Genomic DNA, 11220 nt, shown 5'->3' on the forward strand with positions numbered 1-11220 from the left:
TTTTGCTTGCCTCTGGCACAGCGGCGCATCCCCCTGAACACCCCATTACTTCAATGTTCCCTCTGGGAAGGAGGCAGCAGCTGCTTATCTCAGCATGCCAGGGGAGCCTCCACGCTCCCAGGTGAGCTACCGTGGCCTAATAAATAAGACAGCAGCCCCCAGGGTCCTTATTTCCTTTTCTTTCTCTCCTCCATTCTCTGATTTTGTTCCTCTCCCCTTCCCAGTCCTCTTCCCTTCTCCCCCCAGGTCCACTGCTGCCTCAATAGGTGTGACACGCTGCTGTCCCTCCTTCACCACAGACCCGCCAGGCACTTCTATAAAATTCCCAAGTATTACATCTGCCAAAATCCAAGTACTACCAGGAAGGCCAGCGTAGGAGGTGGCTGTACATGATGAATGCTGAATTGCCCATGCAGGAAGGCTGGGGACAGCTGTGAGTGTCCCTGCACTGCTGTCCCCACAACTGAGCTGCAGGGGACAATTCCTGGTTCAGGACTGGCATTGGGGCTCTGCTTTTGGAAGTGGTTAAATAAAAAGTCTCTGAGTAAAGTTATAATTTAGCACATCAGCTATTCAGCATCATTCTGTGCAACAGTTTTTAGGAAAGGATTTAAAATGAAACACCATGTCCCACTGTAACTGCAGAACATGCCCAGCTACCCCAGGCTGGCCCATGTCCAGCTGCCCAGCAGGTCCCCCTTTGCCTCTCTCAGAACAGAGATGACAGGATTGCAAACTCCTGTTCGTGGCACTAGGCTGTTCCCCTGGTTACTGCTGGGATCCCCTTTCAGTAGCAAAGATCCAGAAGAGACCTGTTAATGTCCTGGAGTTTGCTTACCTTGGTCATGAGGAAAAGCACGCTATGCTTTCCATAAGCTGGGTGAACTCCCTCTTACAAGGAGTAGGCTTCTCCCCACTAATTCTCTTAATAAATAGCCAGAAACTTTCTTCCATGCTGCAATGTGTTATTATTCAAGATAATTTGTGCCAGTTCATTCTTCTGCCAACCTTATTGTGCCAGTTGCACACATTTCCTCCTTCCCATCTATTTACCACTTGTGTATTTGTAGGTAGCTGTTTTCCCAGGCTTGATCAAACCAAACTCCTTTTATCTCTTTTGGTACAAATGCCTCCCAGTTTCTCTAGTTATCTTAACAACCCTCATCTACCCCCTTCTGGCTGAACCCACCTCTCACTTGACCACAGGCCATGACAGCTGGGACAGTTCACAGATGAGGGGCACTAATACTCTTTACCAGGACAATCGTGTTTCCTACCTCTACCACAGAGACCTTTCCTAGATCCTCTAAGGGATTTAGGACCCAGCCCATCTTAGCACTAAGACCAGATTTTCCATTTTCCCAGCTGCATTACACTGGTCACTCTGATCAGCTGGTGCTCCACAGATGATGAGCTACACATTTATGTCAGAAAGCTGCCTGTTTATTTGGTTCCCAGTTAAATTACCTTGCATTTTGTACCAATGAGTTTTCCCTCTCTCCTCTTACCTCAGTCCTCAGGATCATGTGCTGCTTCAGCTGTTATCTCATTCCACCTCCATATTGACACCGCCTCTAAATTTTGTCATTAGCAGATTTTGTCAGGCATTTTCTGTGCCCAAGTAATTAATAAAAATATTGGTCTCGAGACTGATTGTTGAGGAAATCTATTAGTAATTCCCCTCCAGCTTGATCCTCACCTTTGCAGCAGTATGTTTTCCTCTCCCCTTCAGCCAGCAGCACACCCACTTTGCAGTCAATCTAGCTTCCACCCTCCCCATCTGAGCTAATCTCCCAGATGGTATTTAATCAAATGCTTTCTCCAAGCCAGCATGGATGAGCTCTACTGCACTCTCTGCATCCATAAAGCCAATTATGTTCCTGATCTTACTTTGATAAGTCCATGCTGCTTGTTATATCATTTACTGCCATTATACTTTTCTTCCACGTCTGTTCTGAAATCTTACCTGTTCTTAAGGTCAGACATAAGAGACTGTCATTTTACTCCTTTCCTTTCTTCTCTCCCTTTTAAATTTGCAATTCTCCCATTACATGATGCTGTTCCTGGCTAGATAGTAGATTAGCTTAAAATATTTGTTGCTGCTCAGGTGTCCCACATGGGACTCAGGAAGGGCAGTAGGTCCTTCCAGCTTCTGGATGTGAAATTACTCAAGGTTAGGGTCAGCATGACTCTACCATGCTCCTGTTCTTGTTTCCATCCTCCTCCTTCTGGTCCTTGAGCAGTATCAGCACTACTTTACTGACAAGGGGGCTGGACGCAAGAGTTTGTTTTGCAGTTTTTCTTCCATGCCTCTCATTGCCTCGCATTACTGCTAAGTTTTTCTTTAATTACTACAGCTCTGGATTTCAAAGATACAGCTTCACTGGCAACTCCTTTATGTCAGTCTTTGCTATCTTGCTGCTCATTTTCATTACAGTTTTTGAGGCATTTGGAGCTCTTCTCAGTGGGCATTTCTCCTGGCTGGAGGGAGAGATTGTTATTAGTCCTTTTGTATGAGGCAAGGACAGCCTAAGGCTTCCATATCCAAGTCCTTTCAGGTACTCTTTCCACCTCTAACATACATTGATGATATGTTCTTGAAATAAAGAAATTCAGTTGTAATCTTCTCTTGGTTTATCCTTCTATTTAATTTTATTGACGTTTATTTAGAAGTGTCCAACATGTTAAAGTTTCTGTCTTACCAATACCAGCTGTATTCTTCCTTCTCTTCTCCATTACAATGCTCTCCCCTACTTTCCTTCTGCATTTGAGGGGCCTTCTGACTCTGCTGTGATGACCTCAGGTAAGACAAACCAAATGCCATGAGAAATGACACTTCTAGAGGACAAAATCTTTCTTGCAATGTCTTATCTTTTCTAACTAGTGCCTTCTAAGGATAACTGAAACTAGGTCAGTCTAGGTTTTCTAATAGACTTATTTTAATTTTTATACTTTCACCTTGGGAGAGCATAAAATCCAACCATAAAAAGTTATTTGTCAAAGTCTAACACTGGAAATCAAGGCTGAAAAAAACCCTATATGTCTGCAATAAATTTAAGGATACTCCTATGTTTCTGTGACCCTTCCTTGGAGGAAAGCAAGAGGAAAAGTGTTGTTTATGTTTTACATTTTTTTAGCTCCCTTCTCTTTTTAAGATGCTGAATTTTCTGAACATTGTTCTGAATATGTGGTACCCCTTTGATAAGGGGGTAGATTCAGATAGGTTTAAATTGATCAGGTGGATCCCATTGCCCACGCAAGCATCATGTTTTGGTAATTAGCAATGGCTATCCAAAGCTGCCACCAGTTTTTCCTTAATTACTCCTTAATCCAAATCTAATGCAGGATCATTCCATTGGTGTCATTTTCTTTTGCAGAGGGGGTTACAGAGACAGCAGATTACACTGATGTGGAGGCTGTTTGTCCAGAAATATAGTCTTTTTTTTCCATTAATACTGCAAGATGAGGAGGGATTCGGGTCCCTAATTAGGGCACCTAATTAGGTGCCTATGTGCTGGCACTTTGTGAGAACCATGGCTAAACACCCATCGTAGTCAGTGGAGACTGAGCCAGAAAACCCTTGAAAGCTATTCACCTTGTGCTATGGTGAGCTTCCAGGTAGGATTCAGGTCCCTAACGGAGATAGGGTTTTGGGGGGTGCCCTAAAACACACTGCCTGGCCTCCAGAGAGCAGTGAGTCCCTTTCAGGTCCTGTGCCACATCCATCTGCACAATCCAGACCTTGCAGAAGCCTGAAATGGCACCAGCTGCTTGAGTTTAGGCAGCTGAAATCCTTCTGTGCATTTGTTCAGCTGTATATCCCTGAAAACTTCCAGATGTGAAGATCCACAGTTTGCATTAGGGGTGGACCAGCAGCTGGTTGCAGCCGGGGCTAAAGGCGACGTTTCTGGTGGCACATGTTGATTTTGATGTGCTTTGGCTGAAATGCAGGTGAGGAAGCAGCAGCAGAAGCAGCAGTGCTACCCCCAGGTGTCCTGCAGCTCTCAGGGCTTCCAGCTCACAGTTGCAGGCGATGTTGGCAGGAGAACAAATGGGTATAAAATGACCACAAATGCATTTAACCTGGAAATGAATAGGAAGCTTCTAATAATCGCAGCCGTAATGTTCCCACAACATTCCCGCAGGACCAGTGCCAAATACATTTGAGGTAATTAGTTTATTAAAATGATCGGAAAATAAGGTTGCTATGATACTGGGGGCAGGAGCTTCACGATGTGGGAAGCCTCTGCAATGTCTCTGCAAAGTGGGATACACAGGCTTTCTAGGCTCTGTGTTTTACAGGGCAGTCAAAATTGTCCCCCCTTTGTTTCAGAATGGCAAAAATGGTTTGGCATTCCTTGGTTTCACTTTTTTTTTTTTTTGGTGAAATTAATTTTTTTCAGTCATTTCTCCTTGGATAGAAATTTTGAAAACTTACGTGCTTTATGAATCAAACAAAAAACAAATTTAACAGAAGTGACAGCAGTTCTATGGAACAGAAATTCTAACATTTAATTCATTTTAGCTGTAACCACAAATTAAGAAAGATTGTGGTATTGCAGTTCTTTCTCTGCGTTGAGTGTAACTTGCTGACAAAGCAGTACTTTGACTTGTTCCTATGTATCTAATTGATACTTCTCTGCTCTAGTGATTAAAACATACTGCTATATATTAAAAATGTATAAATTAGGGTCGGTTTCTTTTTTTTGCTCACAGAACTTGTGAATCTTCTATGGTGCCTCAGCAAGCCTGGAGAAGAACTTGCTTGAAATGGATGCAGTGAAAAGGACTTTTTGAAGGATGTCATTTGCAAGGGTTTATCGAAGTTTTCTTTGATTTTACTGCCTGAAAGTACATCTCATTCAGATGAGAATGAAATTAAACCTGAAAAAAAAATGGAATTTTGTGTTGAACTGATTCTGGGAAACTATGAATTTTATTGCTAATAAAAAATAAAGATATAAATAGCAAATGCTTCAGTTGTCTTTGCTAAGGTTGTTCTTAAATGGATTTAACTACAGATTTAAATCTTCTTTTCACAAATTAACAATTAGTTTTCAAAATTAACAATAAATCATTTCCAAGCCCTAGGAGAGGAGGCCTACCAGCGTGGCAAAGCCCACCGAAGAATGAGGTATGGAAGGAGCACTCAGACAAGGCTACTGCAGAAAAACTAAATTAAATTTTTCATCCACGTTCATCTTCAAGCATCTTGGAGAGCTTCTTTACACGGGTCTCGTCAGGGTCTGCATCCCAACCTGAAGTGCTGGTTAGAAGAGTTAATGGAAGAAATGTGCAAAATGAGCAGTGACAAACACTCAGGACCAGCTGAAAGCCAACTAGGACCTCGGGGGGATGCCAAGGAGGAAGAAGGTGAATAGTCACTAACAGAGTAGTCTCCCCCTTAAATATATCTCATTATCAGAAAACTGAGAGCTGGTTAATTTAATACTATTGTTACAAAGTTTGCTGCGGAAGGCAATGCAACAGCAAGTTTAAATCTGTATGGTGAAGCCGAATAAAAATCAGCTTCTGTTAATCCCATGCCGGACGTGCCCTGAAGGGCAAGTACGTCACCTGCGTGTCTCCTTCGGTGCCACCCGCAGTGCCCAGCCGTGCTTCCAGGCACAAAATGCTCAGGTCTCTCAATGCTCTGCAGTATCAGGGGCTCTGGGAAGCCGCCGTCTGCTGCCCCTCTGCTCCGTGCTGTGACGGCATCCGCCCTGGCACCATCCTTCATCCTGCTGTCCTTCACCTCGCTTCCCATGTCGGATGCCAGGGAAACACCGAGCCAGAAGAAGGTCACTCAGTTTTGGGGGCTGCAGCTAGCAGAAATATGTCTTCAAAATGTATTTTAATTGGTAAGGATAAATAAGCGGTTGGGTGTGTGACCAGCATAAATATTTCCAAGTGGGTATTTTGGGGACATAAAAATTTAGTATTATACGGAGATCATTTAGAAAAATGCTGATTAGCTTCAGAGTATTAGTGAAGCAGAAAATTGGCTTGGAACATGATTGTTAGCAGCTACCTTGAGAGCTTTATCCATTTATATCACTATTTTCTTTACAAATGAGCCGAGGGATTAGCTTGCACTGACGGACTAAGGACATGTCAAGTTCCATTCAAGAAGAAGCAGAGGAGTTTTTTGGTGTTTTAAAAATGGTTTTCCTTGTTAACTTGGCTGTTCCTAATGCACAGCTTTGTGGAACTGCATATATCTGGCTGCTCCCCACAACTATTTTCCCTGTCAGGAAAACATCATTTTTGTTTTACTGGGATTTTGCATTTAACCATTGGGATCTGCAGGAAGGGCTTGTGCAAGTCACTCCATTCCCACCACAGATGGTCTGACAGGTACTTTTTCACACCGTGTCCAGACACACAACTCCAAGCACAACTTCTGCCACGTAGCAGCTGCGTGCCCTGTGCGCAGTGAGGTACAACTGCATGAGAGGGGTGCGTGGGGATCCTGCTATGTCTCTAGCCTCAGAGAGGATAACTTGCAATCACAGTAACATCCCAGCCAAGGAACTTTACAACATTAATTTGGAAAGCAGCCGTGCTGTACTTTGTGGAGATCGCTCATCTTTTTTTAATTGCTGTCTCGAGTTCTTGAGAAATTTTTAATAATTCTTTGTTATTCACAGTTGAAGGGAAGAAGAACATTCAGGCGCATAGCCCTATTTCAAATAAACAAGCCACTAATTAAATTTGCTTTGAACCTGAAGATATAGATTTAGAGTCCTTACGAGCTGATGAAGTGTCCTTGCCACAGCTGCTGTGTGCTCAGAGTATTGCCACACATTGTGCAGGATGGTTCTGGTGCACAGGGAAGGGCAGACACAATGGCAAAGCTGAGAGCCTGTCCTAGCCTCACCCTTTATTTGCCATGTAAGCCTTGATGATCGTTCACTCCGAGCCCAGTTTATCTGAAAGACTGCATGCCTGTTTTAAAGAGAAACATGAAGTCTATGGCTTGAATCAGCAGCCTAGACGCATCTGGGTTGAAATGCCTTGGTCATCTCAACCTCTACCATGAAGACCATGAAGCTCCATGGTGTGGCAGATCTAGCACAGGTCCTGTGGGAATCCTGTGCCCTTCCAGAGAGGAGGGCAGGCAGGACACTGAGGGCATCCCAACTGATGCCTGCGTGCGGGCAGCTAAGGTGACTCTGTCTGGGATCTGTGCACGACAGACTTTCTAACCCAAATCAGGTTACCAAATTATCAGCCTACCAGTAACTGCAGGGAGCCATTTTCACTGGCTGATACAGTCTTATTCAGAAATTGCTCATCTGATTGCATCTTTGATTGACGTTTCTTCCCATGACCTAGAAGTTTTAAGAGCCAACAAATGACTGGATATCTGCATGCGTGTAAAAAAGGCCAATAAATATCAGAGCAGTGTGCAGAATATTCAAGTAGCTCTTGAAAATAACAGGGAGAGGTTTGCTCTCCCTTATTATAAACTCTTATTATAGTCTCTGGGTCAAACAAGACCACAGTGCTGAGCTGTACAGGTGCAGCCAGTTATCCTGTACCAAGGTACCTATAGGTCTATATATACATATATCTTACAGAATTGGCTGGCCTTCGTCAGTGTTTCCCACTGTGGAGGGACCTTCTTAAGAAAGTTGATTGGTGACATAGGAGAAGGAGCAAGGAGACAGGTGGCTTGCAGTGTGCTGTGATGGATGCATTTGTTGTAGTTGGTTAACATAAGGACACCCAGAGTGATAACTTCCACCTGGAGACAACATAAAAAGGAGCACTTCTGAGGGCCGTGTCAGACAGTTGACTAACAGATAACGGGGAGAGGAGCATGCGTGGTTTCTGCAGGAGAGGTTAAGGGATAAGCAGTAATGCTCTGCTATGTTGTATGAGGTATGAATAGCTGGATTCATGGTCTCAGCATCCAAACCTTGTACAAGAAGCTAAGTCAGATTAGACCATCCAGCCTGATGACCTACATCCAACCGTGCCAAAAGTGGGCACTGCAGAAAGGGTAAAAAAAACCAGCCATGCAGTGAGGCTTCCCCAGGGTGCTGTCCCAGGCTCCTGTTACATGTGGCTTGTGGGGATGCTGGAGCAGAGATGATGCCTTTGTATTTAATGAATAATGCTCATTATATTTAAGGCAATTGTCATAGATCCTCTCAGTTGTCTCTCTTCCTGGTTGAAGAGTCCTTGTCTATTCAGCAAGTCTTTATGCAGAAACCCTTTTATATATTTGATCATCTAATCACCCTTCTCTGTAACTCTTCCATTTCCACTGTACTAATTTTCTACAATAGTAATTTTTAGCTAGAGGATCTGGTCTGTATTCAAGAGGCTAGCATAGTGTAACAATGTTTTCTTTGTCTTCTCTGTTACTTTTCTAGGCAGTCCCAATGTTCTGTTTGCAGCAAGCCAATGTTTTCATATAATCATCTATTTTAAACAGAAGACTCACTCTTTATTGGTAATATAACACAGTCCATCATTATGCGAGCAAAATTAGAATTATTTTTCCATTTGCATCACTTGACATATATCTACACATAATTTCATATGTAATTTTATTGCTCGGACACCTAGTGGCACAAAGTGCTTTTGCAGTTCTTTGCTGTTAACACATATCTACTATCCTGAATTTGTCATCCTAATTATTGACCTAGATTGCCTTTCTGAGATTTTATTCCCCCATACCCAAAGCAGTTTAGTCTGGATGTGGCAGGTCTGAGAAAGCAGAACGTAGAACGGTCCATTCATCACTTATTCTGACCCAAAGGCAAAATTAAAAACCTCAGCCTTGAAGATCTGTACCTCACCTCTGACTCTCCATCTTTGTGCTTCAGCTTCACTATCTCATGATGGGAACGAGCTATCTGTGATCAATACGACTCTGACACTCTGACGTGGCTCGTAGAGAATAACATAAAAGAGCAAGAATTCAGGCTTGAAAAGAAGTGATAAATCTTTTCTTATGCTGATTTTTTTCCAACAAACCTTGTGTGCAACTTCACTTTCATCAGACAAAAAAGTCATGGCATATGGGGAATGCAGACACAGCCTTGGGTCTCCTTTTTTTTTCCTGACTTAGTTCATTGCTGGAGCTACCTAAAAGCCCACTTGTAAGAGGAATAACAGTCTCCAGGTCAGGTCACTGGACAAGAATGACGATGAGCTTCATTAATAGCCCTGCGGTTGCCTTCCAGGTTGACTTTGAACTGTGGGCTGCTCTCCCTACCTGCATACTGGGAATTGCAGTTGTGGTACGCATATCAAAATCAGCTCCTGCGTTGAATCTACAAGTAAACACAACAGGAAACAGCTGCAACTTTCTTTTCACGTGGCCTCTGAAGAGAACGTGTCTAAACTGGAAATCCTTCAATAGAAATAAGCCAAATCCAAGACATGGTCGCCCTCCCCCATTTTATTTTATATTTTTTCCTAATGAAGCAACCAGCTTGGTCAGTCTGGATAAGTGATTTTCCCAAGGTCACCTAACCAGAACTGGATGCTCTCATGATCAAATAAAAACAGTGTATTAAAACTGCTCCTTTTCTCTTTTTCTCTAGATATATCGCAGCACACATTTTTATTCATGAAAGGGCACACATCTTCCTTCTATTCCCCAAAATGTGTTTGTTTTCTGCATAAAAAAAAAGTATTTTTCTTTTTAAGGAAAATTGCTTTCAGTAGATTTTTCTTTCTTGCTAATCTGTCTTAATCTATCGCTGCCCACACCATAAACTATTGTTGCAGTACTCCCCTGACCTCTTAGATTGAATCCTCCTGTCTAATCATGGCTGCCCCAATTCAATAGCTGTCGGTTACACCAGATGCATCTCTCTTGATTATTGCTGTACTGAGATCATTCACAGCCTTTATTTTTTTTTTCCCCCACTTAATAGTTGGGAAAAGCTTTGTTTTCTGTCAGGACTTATATCATGCTTGGTGTTTGCCCATCACTTCTCATTCTAGGAAATGCAATATGAGTCTTCCTTTCCAGTGCTGTGTATTCAGCCTGAGCACCAGGGATATCTGAGTCACAGCAGATCTGTGATAAAATTTTCAGCCTCCCTGCTATTCTTCTTTGTGGGGTGTGTATTACCGCGGCTGACAAATACACGCTCTCCAGATATGAGCAGTTTAATATTTGAACAATGAAGTGTGTTTCCTTGGTCATTTCCTAAACAATTTCTCTGATGAAACTGTCAGGTCTTAGCCTCTGCTACCTCCAAGCAAACATCAGCCTCATGCAATTTCTGCATGACATGACTTTGCTTCCTCTGAAATGCCTTCCTGTGCTCACTACCAGTCATCCTTTTCTTCATTTGAATAGACAATTGGTATTATAATTTCTCACCCACTGTTGTTCCATGGATAAAGGCAGTGCTATTATGAGGCTCTATTTCACCCCGTGTGCTCCAGGGATTCATCTGATGGCTCTGAGAGCCCCGGGACAGCTCCCTTCTCCTGCATGGTCAGAGCAGGCCATATCTCATTTTCCTGAAGTCTGGCATGTCCTGATGATTAATCATGACTCTGTATGGACATAGGGTGTGGGCAGAGCTTGGGCAACACTTCTAGAGTATGTAATCCCTTATAACAGGCAGAAACAACCCAGGAGGTGTGGCTCTGGACTGTCACCCATGCAGCACTATCAATACTTCTCAGCTAAGTGGTGGCTGAGTCCTTTGAAAATGGTCTTGAGTTTGCATCCTCAGAGCCCTCTGCAGAGGGCAAGAGTGAACCCTCACTGGAAAGAGCAGAGGCACAGAGATATTTGAGGCATAACACACATAAGAGCTGTCCCTAAAGCCTTCCAAGGACAGAGGCTCCACTGCCTTCAGGCATGCGTCATCCTACAGCACTACCTTTGCCTCTTGTTTGCTCTGCCAGAGACATAGCCAGCTGATATTGTTATCCCTCTTGGCATTTCAGGTTGCTATTGACAATTTTTGCCATTTTTTATTCACAGTTGTATGGTTTTTGGACAGTTTTGTACAGTTTTCCAGCTCATGTCTTACCAGTGCCTCTCCACAAAGTGATGGGCACTGGCTGTTGTGCTCAGTGCATTGTTTTCCCATAATCAAGGTATTTCAGATCGCTTCATGGCATGGAAATACTGAAGGCAGCACTCGGTACTCACCATTTTCATATTCCACAAACTCCTACTCTGCCTGTCCTGCACGGTTCAGGGGCTCAGACTCAAATAAATTAATAAATAAG

The 11220-nt window shown here is 43.2% G+C and overlaps 1 long non-coding RNA gene across 3 annotated transcripts; it reads left to right on the forward strand.

The window, feature by feature from the left end:
• Positions 1–2423: 2423 nt before the first annotated feature.
• On the forward strand, positions 2424–5071 carry LOC310894032. 3 transcript variants are annotated; one of them, XR_014579509.1, is made up of 3 exons: positions 2424–2558; positions 3952–4168; positions 4717–5070. It is a non-coding gene; the product is annotated as an uncharacterized lncRNA (long non-coding RNA). The 3 variants fall into 3 exon arrangements; XR_014579510.1 differs by lacking the exon at positions 2424–2558 and adding an exon at positions 2583–2803 and having other exon boundaries at positions 4717–5071; XR_014579511.1 differs by lacking the exon at positions 2424–2558 and adding an exon at positions 3370–3618 and having other exon boundaries at positions 4717–5071.
• Positions 5072–11220: the final 6149 nt, after the last annotated feature.

Source organism: Anser anser, assembly GCF_964211835.1.
Source record: "Anser anser genome assembly, chromosome: 2".
NCBI classification, from domain to species: Eukaryota; Metazoa; Chordata; class Aves; order Anseriformes; family Anatidae; genus Anser; species Anser anser.